At 39.6% G+C, this 25,950-nt stretch overlaps 8 non-coding genes across 8 annotated transcripts; all 8 read right to left on the reverse strand.

The window, feature by feature from the left end:
• Nucleotides 1-9,493: 9,493 nt before the first annotated feature.
• Trnac-gca (transfer RNA cysteine (anticodon GCA)) lies at nt 9,494-9,565 on the reverse strand. The gene has a single exon. It is a non-coding gene; the product is annotated as a tRNA-Cys (tRNA).
• Nucleotides 9,566-11,113: 1,548 nt separating this feature from the next.
• On the reverse strand, nt 11,114-11,185 carry Trnac-gca (transfer RNA cysteine (anticodon GCA)). Its single transcript has one exon. It is a non-coding gene; the product is annotated as a tRNA-Cys (tRNA).
• A 2,486-nt stretch (nt 11,186-13,671) lies between these two features.
• On the reverse strand, nt 13,672-13,743 carry Trnac-gca (transfer RNA cysteine (anticodon GCA)). The gene has a single exon. It is a non-coding gene; the product is annotated as a tRNA-Cys (tRNA).
• A 1,548-nt stretch (nt 13,744-15,291) lies between these two features.
• Nucleotides 15,292-15,363, reverse strand: Trnac-gca (transfer RNA cysteine (anticodon GCA)). The gene has a single exon. It is a non-coding gene; the product is annotated as a tRNA-Cys (tRNA).
• Nucleotides 15,364-17,849: 2,486 nt separating this feature from the next.
• Trnac-gca (transfer RNA cysteine (anticodon GCA)) lies at nt 17,850-17,921 on the reverse strand. The gene has a single exon. It is a non-coding gene; the product is annotated as a tRNA-Cys (tRNA).
• Nucleotides 17,922-19,469: 1,548 nt separating this feature from the next.
• Nucleotides 19,470-19,541, reverse strand: Trnac-gca (transfer RNA cysteine (anticodon GCA)). The gene has a single exon. It is a non-coding gene; the product is annotated as a tRNA-Cys (tRNA).
• A 2,488-nt stretch (nt 19,542-22,029) lies between these two features.
• Nucleotides 22,030-22,101, reverse strand: Trnac-gca (transfer RNA cysteine (anticodon GCA)). The gene has a single exon. It is a non-coding gene; the product is annotated as a tRNA-Cys (tRNA).
• A 1,550-nt stretch (nt 22,102-23,651) lies between these two features.
• Trnac-gca (transfer RNA cysteine (anticodon GCA)) lies at nt 23,652-23,723 on the reverse strand. Its single transcript has one exon. It is a non-coding gene; the product is annotated as a tRNA-Cys (tRNA).
• Between the last annotated feature and the right edge of the window lie 2,227 nt (nt 23,724-25,950).

The raw sequence follows: 25,950 nt of genomic DNA on the forward strand, positions 1-25,950 counted from the left end.
TTTCCGGCAACATCTCCAATAGCACTAATTCCCTTATCACGAATAACATCAATAGCCTTCATTCCTAATTGTTTGGCTAACGGCGCTACTTTTGGAGCCATTCTTGTAAATAACCCCGCAATGGTGCTACCGAGACCATCTCCATAGTACGCACGGTAAACAGGCAATCGCGAGTTTACCACGTAGACGAGTACTGGTTTATCGTGATTGTAGTGTATGATCATCCTTATTAAAAACACCAGTTTTCCAATTAATCATCCACGAGTTCGTCTATGAGCGTTCGATATGCATTAATGTCCATAATACCGCCTGCAAATAAACGCTTGCAAATATCAGCGGCCTCATTGATTATTTCCGTAGAGTTATTTCCGGCTCGTTTTCCTCCGATTAGTACTTCCAGCCGTGATATATCACTGAGAACACTATTAGGACAGGTAACGCCATAGGATTCTTTACCAACAGAGTATCCTTTTCCTTTTTTTGGTGTTATACTCTTAACTTCCTTGTGGAATGCGTCGTAATCGGATTTACTATGATGTGGTAATGCATCTTTATGTTTACTTGCTAAATACACTATTCTTGCCCAGTCTTTTAACGACTTTATATTTTTCTCGTAACCGCTATTGATATGCTTCTTATCTCGTATGCTCTTAGCAAAATTGTTGGCAGTAAAATTAATTAATTCTTCCCTGTTGCTGAAGCCTCTAATTTGATCTATTGTGCTCTTCTTGAGTACAATACGGGGTATATTCCCCTCTTTTTCTTCCGGTATTTCTTCTTCTGGTATTTCTTCTTCTGGTATTTCTTCTTCTGGTTCTTTCGCAGTAGCGCCTGGTTCTTCTTCATCGGCCATTGTAACATAGGGTTCTTGTGGTTCGGTTATAGCGAGTGGTGGCGGCCTCCGTGTTGTAGCAGCCGCTATTTTTGCAGGAAGTGTTTCTAAAGACCTTTTTGTTTGTTCGGTCTGAGCCGCTATCTTTTCAAGCGCACCAAGAACGGGTACAGTTGCCGCCGTAACATCTTTGGTCGCTTTGGTTACCGGGGCAAAGAGTTGTTCGCTTCCAACAGTAAAATCGGTTTGTAGTTGCTGCCGCGTTTGAAGTTGTTCTCGGACCCTGTCCCGTAACGGTATAAACCTTCTAAGCGCCGCTAGCCGCTCTCTGGCTAGCCGAGTAGTAAGTGATTCGCCTACCATTATTGCAATTGCTTCGCAATTTCTAATTTCTCGCCGGAGTTTTCGTCTATAATCCTTCTAATGTTTTTGATCTTACTAGAAATCTCCCGGCGTCGTTCATAAACACGTCCGAGTTTTTTTCGTATTATTTCAACGGCAGTAAATAGTCCAATGAATGCATTTGCGTCATTGTGGTACAAGTTTTCATTAATCGTATGTTGTAATCGTTTTATAAAAAAGTACTCGCGGGCCAGGGTAAAACGCCCCCGTTTCGACTGTTCGTTAATAATCTCATAATCGGATAATATTTTTTCACTGTCGAGACCATCAGATAATTCAATTCCTTGATTTTTTAATTTTGAAATCTCGGCTAATATATTATTGATGTCTTCGATATTCATTATTCTTATAGAACATCTTGTTTTTAAATAAAAAAAAATGAAACCCCGTGTATCAATTCCGAAGGTGTTCATACTTTGTTTTCTTCCGGAATGGACAATAACGTTTCACACTGTCATGGTGGCCTTGTCAGCGCCATAGGCGCCGGTGACTTCGTCACTCGCTAATTTCTGTTATATATGAAAATCGAATTCTATGCCCGGTCTTTTTTGAGATCGCTGTTTGATATACTCGTTCTGCAACAAATTGTATTGAGGCTCTACAAATATCGAAATATTTTCCTGCCTCATTCATCGACTGAAATATTTTTTCCTCGTGAGTTGTTGTATCAAATGATTTTACGCTTTTTGCTTTTTTTGAGCATTTACCAGTTTGGCCTTTTTTACTATTTTCACTCTGAGAGATGGCTTGCAAGTTTGTAAGAGAATTATCAGTCTTATTATTATTAATATGATCAATAACAAGCCCATTCTCGATTAATCCGTGAAAACATTCATAGATGATTCTGTGACAGAGATATTTCTTCTTTCCGGCACCAAACATTAAATACCCGTGATTATTTACGGTACCAACCGGCTTCTTCAGTTTGCGGTTTCTAACAATGCCGTCGCGAGACGCCTCGTAACTGACGAACACAGGATGCGGCTGAAATTCTTGGTCCATTTGTATAATAATACTATTTGTCTAATTTATTATTTGGTTTAATTATAAATCTTTCAACGTAGTCTTGGGGGGTTTTGATGACGAAGTCGGCGGTGGGGTCAATGACGGCGTTTTTAATTCGCTTGTCATAATAGCGTTTTAGTTCCCTGTATCGCTTTCCGCCACAATTGATACACAACTGCGATTTTCCTCTTACACCAACGTGGCAAACCAAGCACGGGAGGGGGCCAAGAGAACCATTACGAACGCTTTGTAAATGATACCCGCAGAATTCACCTCTACATGATTTATTGCACGGGGTTGTCGACCCAATCATCAACCATTTGCAGTGATTCATTATACTATATTCTTTCATTTAAATACTTGTTTTAATTATATGGATGAGTTTGAGAGATTGGCAGCAATTAAACCCCGGAAAAATATTAGGTTTAATCTCGATAGAGTCCTCAAGGACACACCAAAAGCGTTAATAAACGATAAAACCCTGTTGAGTAAAATACGCGATTGTATCAATGAATTCAAGCGTGATGGCGCATCTCACAGTTGGTCAACATTTCGAATTGATGGTGTTGTTGATGCTATCATGAACGACAACCGCGCAGCAACGATAGTATCACAACTTGACGGTAAAAGATATTTCTTCAGAGTAAAATTCATTGTCCGGGTGGAATCAGGCGATTGGATCATACGTGATAAATTTGAACCAGTTCTCAGCGATAAGAAAACAGTCATTGTCAGCCGCGACTCCAAGCCGGGGTTGTTAACCGGAATTGACAAACCATACTATGAACGAGCGTATCCTGAAACAGCAGTTGTTTATGGAATATACCCGTTAAATAAGAAACCTGATATCGGAAAACTGAAACCGATGAAACAGTCAACGGGGATAAATTGTGTAGCAGAACGAATAATAGAGCATTTTACAAATGCATGTCGAGGAAACAAATTGACTGATTTACGACGTAGCAAAATCAACCAGTGGGAACTAACCGTAAAAGAGCGTGGAGCAACCATCAGCGACATAGAGAGATTAGAAACATTGCTGAGATTTCCAATAACCGTTACAACGATAACCGGTGAAGTATTATACGAATCAAAGTACAAATCAAATGGAGCCCCAATCAAAATTATTGATCATAACGAACACGCATGGACGCCCGCGATCACAATATTTCCACGGGATAGAACAGTAAAGTATATCCCGGGGGAATTCCTGGAAGAGAACGGTTTTCTCGCGGAGAGGAAACTATTTGATGCTATTGCTTGTTTGTGTAAAAACGACCCTGTATCAATGTGGTTACTTCGCAGCGCTGAAAACGATGCGGATACCTTTGATCAGTTTGTAAGACCAAACGGCGAATTATATCGCACTGAAGCATTTCACAACAGGATGAAAAAAACCGCCATAGAATTTGAGGAGCATGATGAACAACTGCTAACAAATTGTTTTACGATTCCATCGGTTGTAGCTCATGTTGCAGCAAGGAAAAATGCGTGGAGACCAACGCGCAGGGAATTTCTACCGGATGTACAATCCAGTTGTTTGGAATACTATCACGGTGGACTATGGAACACTGAATACAACCGCGACGCTATGATCTCGGTTGATATGGTTGCCTGTTATCCAGCGAGTTTTCTCGGGTATGGATCCGCCGCTGAGTACTTTAGACGATTTGGACACCCCAGTCATGAAATGATTCGTGTTGCTATTAATGGACCACTGCCTGATTTTGATTTAACCGGATTCGCTCGCATAGTATCATTTGAATTCGCGGCAGGACTCCATCGCTGTTGCTATATTTGGATCGGTAGACACATGGCTGAAAAGAGATGGCTGCCAATAGCGCTGCTACGGTATATGATTGATTGTAGCATGCTAGTTTCGTTGATTGTCAGTGACGCGATTATATCATACCGGGCACAGACTGAAGTCTGGTTACCAGAACCGGAGCGTCTAGATAGCATAATTGACGAGTCCAGAAAGCGCATTGATGCCGACGAGGAATATATCATCGAATGGTCCAGGAGGATATTTAACCAACGAAACCGCGAGGCAAAAGATCTCGGTAGAAGAATAATTGGTAAGTTTACACAAGGTGGAAAAAACCACGACTACAAACGATATTGCTCACGGCTGATTATAGATGACGCAGAATATGATTTCGTAATCAAGGACACAGTGGCAAAAAATAGATACGTGAACTGCAAAACAGCTTTCTTGTCCAATGGAACGAGGTTGGGTACAGTTGTTACCTACAGCGATGGAGACAGCCCGGCGTATCCACATTTGAGGGCGTCTATGCTGGGATATGCCGCTATCAATTTATTCTCAATGATAAATAGATTCCCCAATACCGCGGTTAGAGTAGCCGTTGATTCGTTTTATATTGACGTAGCGTATAAGGAAAACGTAGCCGAGTTTACTAGTCCGAACGAGAGTTGGGGTACATGGAGAATTAAAAATGAAATACGACGCGATTATTCCCCGTCAGCAGATGTCACCGTTGAGAACAACTACTTACGTGGTGATAAATTGTCAGAATGGTCTAATGCACCATCGTGTTCTGATCCAATTTGTAGACACAAGACGGTTTATTTAAGCGGCTGTGGCGGGTCAGGAAAGACGACTCGGGCAATTGAATTATTTCGAACGCGGGCAAGTATAATCGTGCTTACACCGACCCATAGACTAGCGCGAGAGATAAAACAACGAAATGTTGACGCCGTTACTTATCACAGCTTTTTTCGATACAGCGGCGGTGAGTGGACTCCTGATCGAATGGGTGAAAAATTTATTCCCGACATTATCATCTGGGATGAGATATGTACTGTTTCGTTAGATACTTTACAAATGTTTCTTGAGTGGTTGCTGCGCGCGAATACAGCGGTAATCATGTGTGGGGACCATGGCCAACCACCACCATTTGTCGGCGAGGGTCCACATGATTGGTTAAGGGGTTTTGTGGACTATTATGAAGAAACCGATACTGATTACCGAGCACTTGATGAACAACTGCGCGAGGTTAAGAAATTAATCAGATTACAGCCGGATAGAATTCAATGTGAAATAATTCGCGAGGTGATTCCGGAAACGCCGTTAAATGAATTCTGGGAAACATGGAGACCAAACGATTTGATTGTAGCGAGTAGAAAGATAGTCAGAGACACACTTCAGCGGAAGTTGTTTACGTTGCATAAGGAAAAGTTTCCAACGCGTCCAGTGCCGTTATGTTATAGACCCGCGGACACACGGCGGCAGAACATTGAAGTTGAAATTCCAGCCCCGACAGCGTCGGGGACAAAAAAACAAATTCTCGTGCTGAATGATATCGTGCTCGTTGATATCAGCGTCGTCGAGGACGCGCTACGTGCTGATAAATCCCCGTGGACGCTAGGATACGCAACAACAATACATTCCTCGCAGGGACTAACCATCACGGACACAATTGTTTGGATAGTTGATAATCGCATCGAATGGTCGAATCTAGTCTATCTTGCAGTGTCCAGAGTACGAAGGATAAATCAGCTTCGAAGAATTGTTATTGACGAAGCCGGTGACGGAGTCACTGACGAAGCCGGCAACAAAGTCACCATCGATGCAAGCGTCATTGATAGAAAACTCTCGGGTTACCGCCAACAGGATAAAAAAAAACAGCGGCGTTTTGATATTGATGCCGAATTAATAATCTCGCTACGACAACAACAGAATAATCACTGCGCGAGTTGCAATTGTATAATGAGTTGGCGTTATTCGGATAAAGACACTCGCCAATTTACCGTGGATAGGATCGATAACAGTCTCGGTCATGTCAAAAACAATGTGAGGTTGACCTGTCTTGAGTGCAATAGACGCAACGGCGCTAGTTAAGACCACGTGGGGGTAATTGAGTATCGTTAGGTATCACTTGTAGTTGCTCGCGTGTAAATCCGCGCTGAGGAGCAGTTGAATCCAGTCTATAGATCGGTGGTCTACCAGTTGATCGTGTTATCGTTGATATGTTATGTGTGGTAACACTCCAAATAGGATCGGTAGCCCTTTTTTTACCGCCTTCAAGCTCTCCTGGTTCATATAGATATCTAACAGTGACATCGCCAAGAATCGGCTTAGAAACGCTATTTATTTTTAATTTTCCGGGTATATACTCGTATTTAATCGCGTCGCTGGGCTTCATGTTGATTACTCGGGTAATCTCGTTATTTAACGCTGCAATTACACCTGGCAACCTTTTAACCCATTCACGAGATCGTTTTTCTTGGATGAATTCCTTCGCGTATTGATATCCAAATAACCGTTCAGCGAGAGTCCGATTGAATCGTTCAACAATTGCCTGATCACGATGTAGCGCAGTATGACCTCGTCGTATCGCGACGCTATGATGTTTCAGCGTTGATAAAACAGCGCCGCGAAATTCACTACCAGGATCAACTTGTAATAGATTTGGCCAGCGCAGAGGACCTCTTCGATAAATCCGCTCAAACGCATCGGCTACTTCAGTTGCTGACTTTGTTTTCAACGGTTCCGCTTGTTTGTATCGACTCGCAACATCAACTACGGTTAGCGCGTATTTGTAACCGTTGTCATGCGGCAGAAATAGTATATCAGCCTGATGAACTTCATTAGGTACGCTGACATCAAAGCGCGAGAAGTTGATTTGTTTAGGCGGTGGTAGATAGATTTGCCATATAGCCTGTTTGGATAACCAATTAGCCGCAGTGGTCTTTGTTACCTTTGCAGCGCTTGCAAGCTTACCAATTGCGGCCTTCCCCTTCCAGTATCCTCTCGGAGAATAATAGATGGAATCCATCGTTTTTCTTGGATGATTGTTATTAATTACCAGCGCCAATCATTAATTTACCTTTCATAGCCGATTTTACCAACCATGAGGCCAATTTTTCTTTGACGGATTTATCAGGAATAGCATTTAGCGCGTGAATTAATTTTACATCCGCGATATGACGCTGTTGCAGATCGCTACTTTTGTAAGCAACATCATGAGCATGACACGCCTTATCAATAGCATTTATCGGATACTCACCTGGATTGGGCTGATCCTGAGCATCGAGTCTAATATCTAATCGTGTTCCGGGGCCACAGTAGTTATATCCTGGGAGGTGTTTTTCTCCTGGATACTTTGCCCACGGTGTTCCGGGGAGTTTTGCCAATTTGGCTGCGATGTCACCTCCTCGCTTTTTTTTAAAACATCTCCGGGTCTAATAGAAATAAATCTAAATTTCTTTGTACCGCATTGTACACACTTACCAGTAAGCGCCGATCTGTTATTTCTTGTCGTAACGGTTGTCATATCATTTGTGCCAGTACGCACTCTACACTTCACACAATATAGATCCATAATTTATGTATAGAGATATGAATATAATTGATTTTTCGGCGACTAAAACAAAAGAACCAGTTAAGCATGTTGCAGCGTTACCAAACTCGATCCGGATGATTATCATCGGACCATCTGGATCCGGCAAGACGCAATTGTTACTCAATTTAATAATGAGATGGATGAAGTGGGATAAGTTGTATTTGGTTGCTCCTAGCGTAGATGATCAACGATGCTACGAGGTGTTGAAAGATTTCAACGAGAATGCATCAGCGATCGCTAAAAAGAATGTTATTGAGTTTATTACGGATATCAATGATGCACCGGGTATTGATGATATTGATGGCGACGTTAACAATCTAGTCGTGTACGATGATGTTATGTTAGACAATCAAAAGAACCCAGCTAGGATATTTTCCAGAGGCAGGCATAAAAACACTGACGTGATATATGTCACTCAACGATACACTCAGATTCCAAAAGTAATCAGAGATAACTGCAATATTCTTGCTGTATTCAACGGCGTTGATACACACACGCTACGAAATATCTGGCAAACTTGGTGTGGCGGTGACATGGACTTTAATGGTTTTCGAAACTTTTTTAGTCATGCTCAGTCGACCCCACATGGATTTGTAACGATAAATTTACATGATCCTCGGACACGATATCGTATCGGACTTGACCAAATATTCGGTTAGTTGTAAATAATTTTCATTGTAAATAACCACTTAGCAGCAGAGGGGGCGATGACATCGACACGGTCGTCGATGTGCTTACCGGACGCTGACGACGCTGGGGATCGGCGCGCAGAAGGTGTTAATTAAACCAAATGACGTCACCATCGTGTAGGATGGACCGTCGTCGTTTTTTTTTTACCAGGCGCTGACGACACTAGATCGTTGAGTGCAGAAAGTATTAATTAAGCAAAATAACGATTGGACAAAATGTCGGATTCGCCCCCCCTGCTGCTACTGAACCAGACTGTTTTAGGATACATTTTGAAGACGGTATAGGGAAATATGCTTTGGTCTGTTTTGCGACCCATTCGGCTGAAGTCGTAGGTAAGAGAGAGAGAGACAGACAGACAGACAGACAGATTCACAACTTAATCCTGTTCGTGACTCTTCTTCTTGTTGTACTAATGTCATCAACGCATCCACACAACAATTCATGATATCAAGGAATTTATTTCTCACAATACAAACGACACCATCCCCTTAACCTTTAGGTAAATTATTCCTTACAATAGTTATTACAGCTACTGCATGAATACATCTAACGGGACATTTCTCTATGTGTAGTCAAATGCTCTAGTAGTTGAGCTATATTCCCTTTTCGAATTGGAAATCGCCAATTTCGAGACAAAGTTTGTAAGTTGCCACCTGTTGCATAAGAACATTATCTGTATAGTTGAAGTAAAACAGTGGTTCCCATCCCCCCGGTTGCGACTTCAATCAGGGTCGCTAGAAGGTTCTGGAGGGTCCCGTTGGGTCAAAAGGACCTTTGTAAGGAGGAAAAACGTATCAAAAGCCGGAAATGCGCCCGTGAGGCTCTGAAGAAAAAAAAAAGACTCTTCACGGTCGAGGTCAATAAACGATGAAACCTGTTTACTAGAATGACCTGGGGTATGTTTTGAAGTTGGATTCAGGAAATATACTTATCCCTGATGAGAGACTTATTAGTTTGAAAATTGTAAATGAGAGAGACAGATAAACAGAAAGACAGACAGGCAGAGAGACAGAAAGACAAAGAGGGATAGAATGAGACCGCAATGCGTAATGTTTGGGGGAATAAAAAGAGCTTCTACCGGATATACTAAGCGGAAAAATAATTTCTTGCAACCAATTTAAATTGATGTGTCATTGTGGATATTGACATCGAATTAGACATAATTTTGTATGGCCAACGTTTAAAAGTTTCATGAAGGGGACACCCGGGTTCGAACCGAGGACCTCTCGATCTGCAGTCGAATGCTCTACCACTGAGCTATATCCCCTTCGTAAATGGCAGGGGATCTCAAATTATAATAAGTACGTGGGAAATCGTTATTTATCTCATATCATCTTTATCTGTGTAAGTGAATGAGAGTGACTCGGACCTCTGGTATGCCTTGGCGCTTGTAACCAAAACTATGGTTAGGTCTGAATGACACATCACATTTGTTTAGCAATATTTGTTAAGCTGAATTGTGATAGCGACTCCAGTTCTTATTGTACTAACGATAGTAATCAACACTTCCGAACAACAATTAAAAAGTGAAATTATTTATTTGTTACAATACAAGTGCTCCTCTCCTTATATTTTAACATTTCAGTAGAATATTCCTTAAAATACTTATTAAATCTCACGGATCTTGTGTGCGTTATTTAAAGTAAATATCACTTTCAGGTGCAAAATGCTCGTACACTATCACACCCATTTTTCACGTGAGCTGATTTGATGAATACATTTCGTCGTACGTCGAGATCATGGCTTACATATTTGACAGACACACACGATACACATATTACGATTGCCGTTTGTGTGCAACACGTAATCATATTTTCTGTATAATCACCAATTCATGTTATCTTCCTGGTATTGTTTTGCACAAGGTGACACATGAAAGAAAACGTATAATGGCCCTAAATACGATTACCTATGACGTACAGAGGAGTCCGACGCCGTCATGTAATATCTTTTCCAAATAACTGTTGCATGTTATCTTTATCTTTTATTTCTCTACATTTGACAAAGTTTGTACATCTTTATTCGTTATACTCCATCTTCTTATACTGTATTTTTATAATAATTTTGAAGGGTTTATATTCCTATAGATTTTGTGTAAGTCTTCATTTTAAACATTTTGAACTTGACTTTACTTGGCACCATATATACACTATTGTTGTGATGTACATTTAAACATTATCACACGCATACATGTAAAGGCACACTTCTCGATGTGAAGTCAAATGTTGTACCAGTTGAGCTATATTCCCTTCGCATATTGGAAATCTCCAATTTTGAAAGAAAATTGTTTATTTGCCCTGTTGTATATGAACCTTATCTGTATGGTGAACCAAGAACAGTGATTTTCAATCCCCCCAGGTCGCGAAAAGAAATCAGGGTGTCGAGCACATAGCGGAGGGTGGTGGAAGGTGTCCAGGATTTTTTTTTAGGCGGATAAAATTCATCGAAAGGTGGAAATGGGTCTTGGGGATCAGGAAAAAGTTTTCTTATTAGGGTCTCGGCCATAATTGGAACGACTGAACTAAAGTTATCGGGAGTATATTTTGCTGTTGGTATCGGAAAATATCATTAGCCTTGAGTCGAGACTCGTAAGTTGGAAAGTTGTACATGAGATAGAGAGAAAGAGAGAGAGAGACAGAACGAAAATGCGTATTATATGCTGGGATATCCATAGGTTTTACCGAATATAATCAGTCCGTTAAACATTCCGCCCCAACAGCAAAAGTAAATTGATGTCAAACAATAGACATTACCATGGAACTTGACATAACTGAGATAGAAATGTTTATGTGTTCCTTGTTAAAAATAATGATAAAGGGGACACCCGGGTTCGAACCGGGGACCTCTCGATCTGCAGTCGAATGCTCTACCACTGAGCTATATCCCCTTCGTAAATAAGTCAGCTCAAATTATAATAAGGAAGTATTAAATCACCATCTGTCTTATCTTTCCATGCATACTTACAAACGAGAATGACCGGTACCTCTGGTATGTTTTGCCGCTGATGACCAGAGATATCGTCAAGCCTGAATGACCACTTGCATTTGTTTAGCAATGTTGGTTCAGCTGAATTTTGATCGTGACTCCGCTTATTATTGTAATAGCCAATGAAAGTAACACATCCACGCCACAATTAAAGAGTGAAGGAATTTATTTAGCACAATACTAGATCACGTCGCGCTTTTTAACATTTGCGTAGAATTTTCCTTTAAATAGTTATTACTGCTACTGCATGCATTTATCTAAAGGGACAAATCTCTCTGTGAGGTCAAATGCTGTTCCCCTTGCAAATCGGAAATTTGCAATCATGAGACAAAGTTAGTAAGTCGCCACCTGTTGCAGGCCTATATCAACATGACCTGAATATTATAAGACAATATGGTATCAGTGATTTGCCACGCATTTGTTTGAAAGTTGTTCATGAGAGACCGACAAACAGACAGACAGTCAAAAAGGAACAGAGTGATAGCGATGGAGACCAAGGATGACATAAAGACACCACTATGCTGATTACTTGGAGGAATAACCAATGATGTTTTATCGGATATACTCAGTGGAAAAATAATTTTCAAAATATAAGCAAATGTCTATTGATGTGTCAAGATGGATATTAACATAGACCTTGCTATAATTGGGACAGAAAATTTGTGTGGTCAATAATACAAATGTATATGAAGGGGACACCCGGGTTCGAACCAGGGATCTGCAGTCGAATGCTCTACCACTGACTACCCTATGTCTGCGGATTCCAACTTTTCGATGGGTAATGAACTCAGACCCTACACCCCTACATAAATGTCGAAATCTCAAAAATGGGGTGGCAAGGGTCAGAGGAAACTCATACTATAAAGTAATATTTTGTCCATATTATTAGTTACGTGTGATCGTTTTCATAAAAACATTTCTATGCCATCTGTCATCCTGATCTTTTATTTCTATACCATTAACACCGTTGGAACATTTTTATCCGTTATACTCCATGTTTTGCCCTTTAAGTTTAGAATTATATGGAAGGGTTTGTAATTTTTCGGCTTTTATGCAAGTCTTCACTTCACATTTTTTTCCAGTTTACTTTTTAGTTGGCACCATATAGACACTGTCGTTGTGAGATGCATTAAACACTACTATATACATAAATATAAAGGGGCACTTCTCCATGTAATTTGAAAAGCTGTACGAGTTGTGCTATATTCGCTTCGCATGTCGGGAAATTGCAGTAATGTTACCGAATTGGTAGGTCTCCACCTCTTACATACGAACCTTATCTGTATAGTCCAACATGAACAGTGGTGCCCATCCACCGGTCGCGATCAAATCAGGGTCACGAGCACGTTCTAGAGGGTTACAGAGGATCTCCTGGATAGCGAGGCTCGCAAAATAGATTTTTAGTAGGATCGCGGCCAATAAAGGTTGGAAACAACTGAACCAGACTGTTTTAGGATACATTTTGAAGACGGTATAGGGAAATATGCTTTGGTCTGTTTTGCGACCCATTCGGCTGAAGTCGTAGGTAAGAGAGAGAGAGACAGACAGACAGACAGACAGATTCACAACTTAATCCTGTTCGTGACTCTTCTTCTTGTTGTACTAATGTCATCAACGCATCCACACAACAATTCATGATATCAAGGAATTTATTTCTCACAATACAAACGACACCATCCCCTTAACCTTTAGGTAAATTATTCCTTACAATAGTTATTACAGCTACTGCATGAATACATCTAACGGGACATTTCTCTATGTGTAGTCAAATGCTCTAGTAGTTGAGCTATATTCCCTTTTCGAATTGGAAATCGCCAATTTCGAGACAAAGTTTGTAAGTTGCCACCTGTTGCATAAGAACATTATCTGTATAGTTGAAGTAAAACAGTGGTTCCCATCCCCCCGGTTGCGACTTCAATCAGGGTCGCTAGAAGGTTCTGGAGGGTCCCGTTGGGTCAAAAGGACCTTTGTAAGGAGGAAAAACGTATCAAAAGCCGGAAATGCGCCCGTGAGGCTCTGAAGAAAAAAAAAAGACTCTTCACGGTCGAGGTCAATAAACGATGAAACCTGTTTACTAGAATGACCTGGGGTATGTTTTGAAGTTGGATTCAGGAAATATACTTATCCCTGATGAGAGACTTATTAGTTTGAAAATTGTAAATGAGAGAGACAGATAAACAGAAAGACAGACAGGCAGAGAGACAGAAAGACAAAGAGGGATAGAATGAGACCGCAATGCGTAATGTTTGGGGGAATAAAAAGAGCTTCTACCGGATATACTAAGCGGAAAAATAATTTCTTGCAACCAATTTAAATTGATGTGTCATTGTGGATATTGACATCGAATTAGACATAATTTTTTATGGCCAACGTTTAAAAGTTTCATGAAGGGGACACCCGGGTTCGAACCGAGGACCTCTCGATCTGCAGTCGAATGCTCTACCACTGAGCTATATCCCCTTCGTAAATGGCAGGGGATCTCAAATTATAATAAGTACGTGGGAAATCGTTATTTATCGCATATCATCTTTATCTGTGTAAGTGAATGAGAGTGACTCGGACCTCTGGTATGCCTTGGCGCTTGTAACCAAAACTATGGTTAGGTCTGAATGACACATCACATTTGTTTAGCAATATTTGTTAAGCTGAATTGTGATAGCGACTCCAGTTCTTATTGTACTAACGATAGTAATCAACACTTCCGAACAACAATTAAAAAGTGAAATTATTTATTTGTTACAATACAAGTGCTCCTCTCCTTATATTTTAACATTTCAGTAGAATATTCCTTAAAATACTTATTAAATCTCACGGATCTTGTGTGCGTTATTTAAAGTAAATATCACTTTCAGGTGCAAAATGCTCGTACACTATCACACCCATTTTTCACGTGAGCTGATTTGATGAATACATTTCGTCGTACGTCGAGATCATGGCTTACATATTTGACAGACACACACGATACACATATTACGATTGCCGTTTGTGTGCAACACGTAATCATATTTTCTGTATAATCACCAATTCATGTTATCTTCCTGGTATTGTTTTGCACAAGGTGACACATGAAAGAAAACGTATAATGGCCCTAAATACGATTACCTATGACGTACAGAGGAGTCCGACGCCGTCATGTAATATCTTTTCCAAATAACTGTTGCATGTTATCTTTATCTTTTATTTCTCTACATTTGACAAAGTTTGTACATCTTTATTCGTTATACTCCATCTTCTTATACTGTATTTTTATAATAATTTTGAAGGGTTTATATTCCTATAGATTTTGTGTAAGTCTTCATTTTAAACATTTTGAACTTGACTTTACTTGGCACCATATATACACTATTGTTGTGATGTACATTTAAACATTATCACACGCATACATGTAAAGGCACACTTCTCGATGTGAAGTCAAATGTTGTACCAGTTGAGCTATATTCCCTTCGCATATTGGAAATCTCCAATTTTGAAAGAAAATTGTTTATTTGCCCTGTTGTATATGAACCTTATCTGTATGGTGAACCAAGAACAGTGATTTTCAATCCCCCCAGGTCGCGAAAAGAAATCAGGGTGTCGAGCACATAGCGGAGGGTGGTGGAAGGTGTCCAGGATTTTTTTTTAGGCGGATAAAATTCATCGAAAGGTGGAAATGGGTCTTGGGGATCAGGAAAAAGTTTTCTTATTAGGGTCTCGGCCATAATTGGAACGACTGAACTAAAGTTATCGGGAGTATATTTTGCTGTTGGTATCGGAAAATATCATTAGCCTTGAGTCGAGACTCGTAAGTTGGAAAGTTGTACATGAGATAGAGAGAAAGAGAGAGAGAGACAGAACGAAAATGCGTATTATATGCTGGGATATCCATAGGTTTTACCGAATATAATCAGTCCGTTAAACATTCCGCCCCAACAGCAAAAGTAAATTGATGTCAAACAATAGACATTACCATGGAACTTGACATAACTGAGATAGAAATGTTTATGTGTTCCTTGTTAAAAATAATGATAAAGGGGACACCCGGGTTCGAACCGGGGACCTCTCGATCTGCAGTCGAATGCTCTACCACTGAGCTATATCCCCTTCGTAAATAAGTCAGCTCAAATTATAATAAGGAAGTATTAAATCACCATCTGTCTTATCTTTCCATGCATACTTACAAACGAGAATGACCGGTACCTCTGGTATGTTTTGCCGCTGATGACCAGAGATATCGTCAAGCCTGAATGACCACTTGCATTTGTTTAGCAATGTTGGTTCAGCTGAATTTTGATCGTGACTCCGCTTATTATTGTAATAGCCAATGAAAGTAACACATCCACGCCACAATTAAAGAGTGAAGGAATTTATTTAGCACAATACTAGATCACGTCGCGCTTTTTAACATTTGCGTAGAATTTTCCTTTAAATAGTTATTACTGCTACTGCATGCATTTATCTAAAGGGACAAATCTCTCTGTGAGGTCAAATGCTGTTCCCCTTGCAAATCGGAAATTTGCAATCATGAGACAAAGTTAGTAAGTCGCCACCTGTTGCAGGAATATATCAACATGACCTGAATATTATAAGACAATATGGTATCAGTGATTTGCCACGCATTTGTTTGAAAGTTGTTCATGAGAGACCGACAAACAGACAGACAGTCAAAAAGGAACAGAGTGATAGCGATGGAGACCAAGGATGACATAAAGACACCACTATGCTGATTACTTGGAGGAATAACCAATGATGTTTTATCGGATATACTCAGTGGAAAAATAATTTTCAAAATATAAGCAAATGTCTATTGATGTGTCAAGATGGATATTAACATAGACCTTGCTATAATTGGGACAGAAAATTTGTGTGGTCAATAATACAAATGTATATGAAGGGGACACCCGGGTTCGAACCAGGGATCTGCAGTCGAATGCTCTACCACTGACTACCCTATGTCTGCGGATTCCAACTTTTCGATGGGTAATGAACTCAGACCCTACACCCCTACATAAATGTCGAAATCTCAAAAATGGGGTGGCAAGGGTCAGAGGAAACTCATACTATAAAGTAATATTTTGTCCATATTATTAGTTACGTGTGATCGTTTTCATAAAAACATTTCTATGCCATCTGTCATCCTGATCTTTTATTTCTATACCATTAACACCGTTGGAACATTTTTATCCGTTATACTCCATGTTTTGCCCTTTAAGTTTAGAATTATATGGAAGGGTTTGTAATTTTTCGGCTTTTATGCAAGTCTTCACTTCACATTTTTTTCCAGTTTACTTTTTAGTTGGCACCATATAGACACTGTCGTTGTGAGATGCATTAAACACTACTATATACATAAATATAAAGGGGCACTTCTCCATGTAATTTGAAAAGCTGTACGAGTTGTGCTATATTCGCTTCGCATGTCGGGAAATTGCAGTAATGTTACCGAATTGGTAGGTCTCCACCTCTTACATACGAACCTTATCTGTATAGTCCAACATGAACAGTGGTGCCCATCCACCGGTCGCGATCAAATCAGGGTCACGAGCACGTTCTAGAGGGTTACAGAGGATCTCCTGGATAGCGAGGCTCGCAAAATAGATTTTTAGTAGGATCGCGGCCAATAAAGGTTGGAAACAACTGAACCAGACTGTTTTAGGATACATTTTGAAGACGGTATAGGGAAATATGCTTTGGTCTGTTTTGCGACCCATTCGGCTGAAGTCGTAGGTAAGAGAGAGAGAGACAGACAGACAGACAGACAGATTCACAACTTAATCCTGTTCGTGACTCTTCTTCTTGTTGTACTAATGTCATCAACGCATCCACACAACAATTCATGATATCAAGGAATTTATTTCTCACAATACAAACGACACCATCCCCTTAACCTTTAGGTAAATTATTCCTTACAATAGTTATTACAGCTACTGCATGAATACATCTAACGGGACATTTCTCTATGTGTAGTCAAATGCTCTAGTAGTTGAGCTATATTCCCTTTTCGAATTGGAAATCGCCAATTTCGAGACAAAGTTTGTAAGTTGCCACCTGTTGCATAAGAACATTATCTGTATAGTTGAAGTAAAACAGTGGTTCCCATCCCCCCGGTTGCGACTTCAATCAGGGTCGCTAGAAGGTTCTGGAGGGTCCCGTTGGGTCAAAAGGACCTTTGTAAGGAGGAAAAACGTATCAAAAGCCGGAAATGCGCCCGTGAGGCTCTGAAGAAAAAAAAAAGACTCTTCACGGTCGAGGTCAATAAACGATGAAACCTGTTTACTAGAATGACCTGGGGTATGTTTTGAAGTTGGATTCAGGAAATATACTTATCCCTGATGAGAGACTTATTAGTTTGAAAATTGTAAATGAGAGAGACAGATAAACAGAAAGACAGACAGGCAGAGAGACAGAAAGACAAAGAGGGATAGAATGAGACCGCAATGCGTAATGTTTGGGGGAATAAAAAGAGCTTCTACCGGATATACTAAGCGGAAAAATAATTTCTTGCAACCAATTTAAATTGATGTGTCATTGTGGATATTGACATCGAATTAGACATAATTTTTTATGGCCAACGTTTAAAAGTTTCATGAAGGGGACACCCGGGTTCGAACCGAGGACCTCTCGATCTGCAGTCGAATGCTCTACCACTGAGCTATATCCCCTTCGTAAATGGCAGGGGATCTCAAATTATAATAAGTACGTGGGAAATCGTTATTTATCGCATATCATCTTTATCTGTGTAAGTGAATGAGAGTGACTCGGACCTCTGGTATGCCTTGGCGCTTGTAACCAAAACTATGGTTAGGTCTGAATGACACATCACATTTGTTTAGCAATATTTGTTAAGCTGAATTGTGATAGCGACTCCAGTTCTTATTGTACTAACGATAGTAATCAACACTTCCGAACAACAATTAAAAAGTGAAATTATTTATTTGTTACAATACAAGTGCTCCTCTCCTTATATTTTAACATTTCAGTAGAATATTCCTTAAAATACTTATTAAATCTCACGGATCTTGTGTGCGTTATTTAAAGTAAATATCACTTTCAGGTGCAAAATGCTCGTACACTATCACACCCATTTTTCACGTGAGCTGATTTGATGAATACATTTCGTCGTACGTCGAGATCATGGCTTACATATTTGACAGACACACACGATACACATATTACGATTGCCGTTTGTGTGCAACACGTAATCATATTTTCTGTATAATCACCAATTCATGTTATCTTCCTGGTATTGTTTTGCACAAGGTGACACATGAAAGAAAACGTATAATGGCCCTAAATACGATTACCTATGACGTACAGAGGAGTCCGACGCCGTCATGTAATATCTTTTCCAAATAACTGTTGCATGTTATCTTTATCTTTTATTTCTCTACATTTGACAAAGTTTGTACATCTTTATTCGTTATACTCCATCTTCTTATACTGTATTTTTATAATAATTTTGAAGGGTTTATATTCCTATAGATTTTGTGTAAGTCTTCATTTTAAACATTTTGAACTTGACTTTACTTGGCACCATATATACACTATTGTTGTGATGTACATTTAAACATTATCACACGCATACATGTAAAGGCACACTTCTCGATGTGAAGTCAAATGTTGTACCAGTTGAGCTATATTCCCTTCGCATATTGGAAATCTCCAATTTTGAAAGAAAATTGTTTATTTGCCCTGTTGTATATGAACCTTATCTGTATGGTGAACCAAGAACAGTGATTTTCAATCCCCCCAGGTCGCGAAAAGAAATCAGGGTGTCGAGCACATAGCGGAGGGTGGTGGAAGGTGTCCAGGATTTTTTTTTAGGCGGATAAAATTCATCGAAAGGTGGAAATGGGTCTTGGGGATCAGGAAAAAGTTTTCTTATTAGGGTCTCGGCCATAATTGGAACGACTGAACTAAAGTTATCGGGAGTATATTTTGCTGTTGGTATCGGAAAATATCATTAGCCTTGAGTCGAGACTCGTAAGTTGGAAAGTTGTACATGAGATAGAGAGAAAGAGAGAGAGAGACAGAACGAAAATGCGTATTATATGCTGGGATATCCATAGGTTTTACCGAATATAATCAGTCCGTTAAACATTCCGCCCCAACAGCAAAAGTAAATTGATGTCAAACAATAGACATTACCATGGAACTTGACATAACTGAGATAGAAATGTTTATGTGTTCCTTGTTAAAAATAATGATAAAGGGGACACCCGGGTTCGAACCGGGGACCTCTCGATCTGCAGTCGAATGCTCTACCACTGAGCTATATCCCCTTCGTAAATAAGTCAGCTCAAATTATAATAAGGAAGTATTAAATCACCATCTGTCTTATCTTTCCATGCATACTTACAAACGAGAATGACCGGTACCTCTGGTATGTTTTGCCGCTGATGACCAGAGATATCGTCAAGCCTGAATGACCACTTGCATTTGTTTAGCAATGTTGGTTCAGCTGAATTTTGATCGTGACTCCGCTTATTATTGTAATAGCCAATGAAAGTAACACATCCACGCCACAATTAAAGAGTGAAGGAATTTATTTAGCACAATACTAGATCACGTCGCGCTTTTTAACATTTGCGTAGAATTTTCCTTTAAATAGTTATTACTGCTACTGCATGCATTTATCTAAAGGGACAAATCTCTCTGTGAGGTCAAATGCTGTTCCCCTTGCAAATCGGAAATTTGCAATCATGAGACAAAGTTAGTAAGTCGCCACCTGTTGCAGGAATATATCAACATGACCTGAATATTATAAGACAATATGGTATCAGTGATTTGCCACGCATTTGTTTGAAAGTTGTTCATGAGAGACCGACAAACAGACAGACAGTCAAAAAGGAACAGAGTGATAGCGATGGAGACCAAGGATGACATAAAGACACCACTATGCTGATTACTTGGAGGAATAACCAATGATGTTTTATCGGATATACTCAGTGGAAAAATAATTTTCAAAATATAAGCAAATGTCTATTGATGTGTCAAGATGGATATTAACATAGACCTTGCTATAATTGGGACAGAAAATTTGTGTGGTCAATAATACAAATGTATATGAAGGGGACACCCGGGTTCGAACCAGGGATCTGCAGTCGAATGCTCTACCACTGACTACCCTATGTCTGCGGATTCCAACTTTTCGATGGGTAATGAACTCAGACCCTACACCCCTACATAAATGTCGAAATCTCAAAAATGGGGTGGCAAGGGTCAGAGGAAACTCATACTATAAAGTAATATTTTGTCCATATTATTAGTTACGTGTGATCGTTTTCATAAAAACATTTCTATGCCATCTGTCATCCTGATCTTTTATTTCTATACCATTAACACCGTTGGAACATTTTTATCCGTTATACTCCATGTTTTGCCCTTTAAGTTTAGAATTATATGGAAGGGTTTGTAATTTTTCGGCTTTTATGCAAGTCTTCACTTCACATTTTTTTCCAGTTTACTTTTTAGTTGGCACCATATAGACACTGTCGTTGTGAGATGCATTAAACACTACTATATACATAAATATAAAGGGGCACTTCTCCATGTAATTTGAAAAGCTGTACGAGTTGTGCTATATTCGCTTCGCATGTCGGGAAATTGCAGTAATGTTACCGAATTGGTAGGTCTCCACCTCTTACATACGAACCTTATCTGTATAGTCCAACATGAACAGTGGTGCCCATCCACCGGTCGCGATCAAATCAGGGTCACGAGCACGTTCTAGAGGGTTACAGAGGATCTCCTGGATAGCGAGGCTCGCAAAATAGATTTTTAGTAGGATCGCGGCCAATAAAGGTTGGAAACAACTGAACCAGACTGTTTTAGGATACATTTTGAAGACGGTATAGGGAAATATGCTTTGGTCTGTTTTGCGACCCATTCGGCTGAAGTCGTAGGTAAGAGAGAGAGAGAGAGAGACAGACAGACAGACAGATTCACAACTTAATCCTGTTCGTGACTCTTCTTCTTGTTGTACTAATGTCATCAACGCATCCACACAACAATTCATGATATCAAGGAATTTATTTCTCACAATACAAACGACACCATCCCCTTAACCTTTAGGTAAATTATTCCTTACAATAGTTATTACAGCTACTGCATGAATACATCTAACGGGACATTTCTCTATGTGTAGTCAAATGCTCTAGTAGTTGAGCTATATTCCCTTTTCGAATTGGAAATCGCCAATTTCGAGACAAAGTTTGTAAGTTGCCACCTGTTGCATAAGAACATTATCTGTATAGTTGAAGTAAAACAGTGGTTCCCATCCCCCCGGTTGCGACTTCAATCAGGGTCGCTAGAAGGTTCTGGAGGGTCCCGTTGGGTCAAAAGGACCTTTGTAAGGAGGAAAAACGTATCAAAAGCCGGAAATGCGCCCGTGAGGCTCTGAAGAAAAAAAAAAGACTCTTCACGGTCGAGGTCAATAAACGATGAAACCTGTTTACTAGAATGACCTGGGGTATGTTTTGAAGTTGGATTCAGGAAATATACTTATCCCTGATGAGAGACTTATTAGTTTGAAAATTGTAAATGAGAGAGACAGATAAACAGAAAGACAGACAGGCAGAGAGACAGAAAGACAAAGAGGGATAGAATGAGACCGCAATGCGTAATGTTTGGGGGAATAAAAAGAGCTTCTACCGGATATACTAAGCGGAAAAATAATTTCTTGCAACCAATTTAAATTGATGTGTCATTGTGGATATTGACATCGAATTAGACATAATTTTGTATGGCCAACGTTTAAAAGTTTCATGAAGGGGACACCCGGGTTCGAACCGAGGACCTCTCGATCTGCAGTCGAATGCTCTACCACTGAGCTATATCCCCTTCGTAAATGGCAGGGGATCTCAAATTATAATAAGTACGTGGGAAATCGTTATTTATCGCATATCATCTTTATCTGTGTAAGTGAATGAGAGTGACTCGGACCTCTGGTATGCCTTGGCGCTTGTAACCAAAACTATGGTTAGGTCTGAATGACACATCACATTTGTTTAGCAATATTTGTTAAGCTGAATTGTGATAGCGACTCCAGTTCTTATTGTACTAACGATAGTAATCAACACTTCCGAACAACAATTAAAAAGTGAAATTATTTATTTGTTACAATACAAGTGCTCCTCTCCTTATATTTTAACATTTCAGTAGAATATTCCTTAAAATACTTATTAAATCTCACGGATCTTGTGTGCGTTATTTAAAGTAAATATCACTTTCAGGTGCAAAATGCTCGTACACTATCACACCCATTTTTCACGTGAGCTGATTTGATGAATACATTTCGTCGTACGTCGAGATCATGGCTTACATATTTGACAGACACACACGATACACATATTACGATTGCCGTTTGTGTGCAACACGTAATCATATTTTCTGTATAATCACCAATTCATGTTATCTTCCTGGTATTGTTTTGCACAAGGTGACACATGAAAGAAAACGTATAATGGCCCTAAATACGATTACCTATGACGTACAGAGGAGTCCGACGCCGTCATGTAATATCTTTTCCAAATAACTGTTGCATGTTATCTTTATCTTTTATTTCTCTACATTTGACAAAGTTTGTACATCTTTATTCGTTATACTCCATCTTCTTATACTGTATTTTTATAATAATTTTGAAGGCTTTATATTCCTGTAGATTTTGTGTAAGTCTTCATTTTAAACATTTTGAACTTGACTTTACTTGGCACCATATATACACTATTGTTGTGATGTACATTTAAACATTATCACACGCATACATGTAAAGGCACACTTCTCGATGTGAAGTCAAATGTTGTACCAGTTGAGCTATATTCCCTTCGCATATTGGAAATCTCCAATTTTGAAAGAAAATTGTTTATTTGCCCTGTTGTATATGAACCTTATCTGTATGGTGAACCAAGAACAGTGATTTTCAATCCCCCCAGGTCGCGAAAAGAAATCAGGGTGTCGAGCACATAGCGGAGGGTGGTGGAAGGTGTCCAGGATTTTTTTTTAGGCGGATAAAATTCATCGAAAGGTGGAAATGGGTCTTGGGGATCAGGAAAAAGTTTTCTTATTAGGGTCTCGGCCATAATTGGAACGACTGAACTAAAGTTATCGGGAGTATATTTTGCTGTTGGTATCGGAAAATATCATTAGCCTTGAGTCGAGACTCGTAAGTTGGAAAGTTGTACATGAGATAGAGAGAAAGAGAGAGAGAGAGACAGAACGAAAATGCGTATTATATGCTGGGATATCCATAGGTTTTACCGAATATAATCAGTCCGTTAAACATTCCGCCCCAACAGCAAAAGTAAATTGATGTCAAACAATAGACATTACCATGGAACTTGACATAACTGAGATAGAAATGTTTATGTGTTCCTTGTTAAAAATAATGATAAAGGGGACACCCGGGTTCGAACCGGGGACCTCTCGATCTGCAGTCGAATGCTCTACCACTGAGCTATATCCCCTTCGTAAATAAGTCAGCTCAAATTATAATAAGGAAGTATTAAATCACCATCTGTCTTATCTTTCCATGCATACTTACAAACGAGAATGACCGGTACCTCTGGTATGTTTTGCCGCTGATGACCAGAGATATCGTCAAGCCTGAATGACCACTTGCATTTGTTTAGCAATGTTGGTTCAGCTGAATTTTGATCGTGACTCCGCTTATTATTGTAATAGCCAATGAAAGTAACACATCCACGCCACAATTAAAGAGTGAAGGAATTTATTTAGCACAATACTAGATCACGTCGCGCTTTTTAACATTTGCGTAGAATTTTCCTTTAAATAGTTATTACTGCTACTGCATGCATTTATCTAAAGGGACAAATCTCTCTGTGAGGTCAAATGCTGTTCCCCTTGCAAATCGGAAATTTGCAATCATGAGACAAAGTTAGTAAGTCGCCACCTGTTGCAGGAATATATCAACATGACCTGAATATTATAAGACAATATGGTATCAGTGATTTGCCACGCATTTGTTTGAAAGTTGTTCATGAGAGACCGACAAACAGACAGACAGTCAAAAAGGAACAGAGTGATAGCGATGGAGACCAAGGATGACATAAAGACACCACTATGCTGATTACTTGGAGGAATAACCAATGATGTTTTATCGGATATACTCAGTGGAAAAATAATTTTCAAAATATAAGCAAATGTCTATTGATGTGTCAAGATGGATATTAACATAGACCTTGCTATAATTGGGACAGAAAATTTGTGTGGTCAATAATACAAATGTATATGAAGGGGACACCCGGGTTCGAACCAGGGATCTGCAGTCGAATGCTCTACCACTGACTACCCTATGTCTGCGGATTCCAACTTTTCGATGGGTAATGAACTCAGACCCTACACCCCTACATAAATGTCGAAATCTCAAAAATGGGGTGGCAAGGGTCAGAGGAAACTCATACTATAAAGTAATATTTTGTCCATATTATTAGTTACGTGTGATCGTTTTCATAAAAACATTTCTATGCCATCTGTCATCCTGATCTTTTATTTCTATACCATTAACACCGTTGGAACATTTTTATCCGTTATACTCCATGTTTTGCCCTTTAAGTTTAGAATTATATGGAAGGGTTTGTAATTTTTCGGCTTTTATGCAAGTCTTCACTTCACATTTTTTTCCAGTTTACTTTTTAGTTGGCACCATATAGACACTGTCGTTGTGAGATGCATTAAACACTACTATATACATAAATATAAAGGGGCACTTCTCCATGTAATTTGAAAAGCTGTACGAGTTGAGCTATATTCGCTTCGCATGTCGGGAAATTGCAGTAATGTTACCGAATTGGTAGGTCTCCACCTCTTACATACGAACCTTATCTGTATAGTCCAACATGAACAGTGGTGCCCATCCACCGGTCGCGATCAAATCAGGGTCACGAGCACGTTCTAGAGGGTTACAGAGGATCTCCTGGATAGCGAGGCTCGCAAAATAGATTTTTAGTAGGATCGCGGCCAATAAAGGTTGGAAACAACTGAACCAGACTGTTTTAGGATACATTTTGAAGACGGTATAGGGAAATATGCTTTGGTCTGTTTTGCGACCCATTCGGCTGAAGTCGTAGGTAAGAGAGAGAGAGAGAGACAGACAGACAAACAGATTCACAACTTAATCCTGTTCGTGACTCTTCTTCTTGTTGTACTAATGTCATCAACGCATCCACACAACAATTCATGATATCAAGGAATTTATTTCTCACAATACAAACGACACCATCCCCTTAACCTTTAGGTAAATTATTCCTTACAATAGTTATTACAGCTACTGCATGAATACATCTAACGGGACATTTCTCTATGTGTAGTCAAATGCTCTAGTAGTTGAGCTATATTCCCTTTTCGAATTGGAAATCGCCAATTTCGAGACAAAGTTTGTAAGTTGCCACCTGTTGCATAAGAACATTATCTGTATAGTTGAAGTAAAACAGTGGTTCCCATCCCCCCGGTTGCGACTTCAATCAGGGTCGCTAGAAGGTTCTGGAGGGTCCCGTTGGGTCAAAAGGACCTTTGTAAGGAGGAAAAACGTATCAAAAGCCGGAAATGCGCCCGTGAGGCTCTGAAGAAAAAAAAAAGACTCTTCACGGTCGAGGTCAATAAACGATGAAACCTGTTTACTAGAATGACCTGGGGTATGTTTTGAAGTTGGATTCAGGAAATATACTTATCCCT

Source organism: Sinohyriopsis cumingii, unplaced genomic scaffold (genome assembly GCF_028554795.1).
Source record: "Sinohyriopsis cumingii isolate HCF-2022 unplaced genomic scaffold, ASM2855479v2 utg003582l, whole genome shotgun sequence".
NCBI classification, from domain to species: Eukaryota; Metazoa; Mollusca; class Bivalvia; order Unionida; family Unionidae; genus Sinohyriopsis; species Sinohyriopsis cumingii.